The following is a 2,160-nucleotide window of genomic DNA, read 5'->3' as shown; positions in this document are numbered from 1 at the left end:
TTCCTGTAGTCCGTGCCACTCGGTGAACAGAGAAAGTGACGCAACATTCTTGTTTTTAGAGTGGTGGCATGAACTTGTCACCTAAAAGTGTTTTTCCCAAAAAAGACCTTGATCGAGAAGTGGCAGCAAATTCATCCTGGTTCATTAAATCCATCATTAATATCCATCAAATTCCTCCTTTCCCTGTTAAATTCACCCTTATTCGCAAAATGCAGCCTGATTATCCGTCGCATTCATCCTTTTCCAAATAGAAGTAAACTGTATGGATAAACACGGATACCAGGACCTACCCAAAGCCCTCTCCACCATGCCCCCATCAAATCAGATAAGTGGAGGTTAACTATATCTGCAGTTTTGTACAGGTGTTTTAAATTATCTTGTATGTTTCCTGAAAACTCGATCAATCGTAAAAGTCCAGAAAAATCTGGATAAAGAAAAAACAAAAATAATGATCACAAAAAATCCAAAAAGGATTGTGTGAAAACTCACATTCCGCAGACCTGACTCCTTGTGCCTCTCGCATGCTTCCACAACCAAGAAATCCCTTGTGGACAAACCTAATGGCTAATAGAAATCAAGTGATGTATGCTTATCAACTGGCAAGAGAGTCCTTCCAGACACTGAATACTGAATTAATAACAAATGAGTACATTTGGTAATCGCACCATTCCTAAAGCGCAAGGCTGTGTTTCACAGATACGGTATGCAGTAATTGTGTTTCACAGACACGGTATGCAGTAGTTTCAGAGTAGGGGGAAATAAAATAAGTAATCCTAATTGAGTAATTTGCGGTGTCATTTTTCAAAGTTGAAAAATTTGGACCATGACTAACACTGTCCTACGCTTGTGAATGAATAACGGGATCTTTAACATCCACTGTGAAGCAGATTGCGCAGTTCTTATGTGGAAGATTGTTAATGGGAGCAGCCTGCCAGATATGAACAACGAACCTCTGCAATAAGTGGTGAACGCGCTACTGCAGGACCGTGTCACCACCGCCCAAGCTTGGAGCATCCATGGGGCAGGTGTATGGCATGGAAAAAATAATTTTACGTCTTTAATCATGACACAGACTTGTGATGTCCCTATTTGAGAGATTTTTAGTTGTTTTTTTTCTTTTAGGTGGCCTCTAATACGGCAGTAGCAGGTGTTCATTTTTTAAGATATTAGAATCGGCTCTTATTTGTGGGGTTTCTCTCTGAACTTCGGATTTAACAGTATCAAAGAATCAGCCAAGCATCCCATTGCAGGATATTTTTTCTAGATAGATAAAGGATCTATTTCCCCAAATAGTTCTTAACAAGCAAGTATGATACTATAAAAAAAGGTTTGGCTGGCTTACTGGAGGGAGGGAGGGACGAACGAACGGTCACATCGAAAGTACATGCAGGTTGCTAGGGTTTTTTTTTACATGATTAACTCTTACGTATTCTGTGAGTCTAAAATGGAATAGTACAGCAGAAATATAAGGCAAGCTACTATAATATATATGGTAAAAACAACAGCACGGACGTTTAAAAGCAGCGTTGCTCAGCACAGATACGTTGTAGCTGAGGGATGAATTTTAAATTCTAGGAGAATCAATGCCGTGTCCTTAGCCACACGTTTATCCGCGAAGTGACCTCAACGCATGCAACAAAATAAACTGTGGCCTGGAAACTAAAAATATACACATTAACAGGTGACGTTTTGGGCAATAGCTCTTCATCTCACACGTGTAATACGGGAAGCTGCTACCCAACTGGTTCAAATGTTTAACACGTAGGCTTTCGCGACCAATATTTAAAAACTAGTATCTTGCACTAAAGACGAATTACCTAAATTATCAACAGGTGTATATCGGATTAATTGTTTATGTGGCAGATGCTATATTGGACAGACGGGACGTAGCATCAGCATAAGACTAAAATAACACCAAAGAAATATTAAATTATCTCAAACACAACTGTCGGCAGTGGCAGAACATGCTTATCAACAAGGACACTCAATTGATTTTGATAACGTTGAAGAGTTGTGTAAAACTAATTATTACTGGCAAAGACTAATTAGAGAATCCATTGAAATTGAGAGAAACAGAAATAACTTTCATCGTTCTGATAGCTATAGGCTTAGTGCGGCTTGGAAGCGTATTATTAAATAATACATATTACAATTCCTTAT

This window comes from Petromyzon marinus, chromosome 37 (assembly GCF_048934315.1).
Source record: "Petromyzon marinus isolate PM22_M1 ecotype Great Lakes invasive population chromosome 37, UKy_Petmar_22M1.pri1.0, whole genome shotgun sequence".
NCBI classification, from domain to species: Eukaryota; Metazoa; Chordata; class Hyperoartia; order Petromyzontiformes; family Petromyzontidae; genus Petromyzon; species Petromyzon marinus.
Note: the sequence above shows the minus strand (reverse complement) of the source record.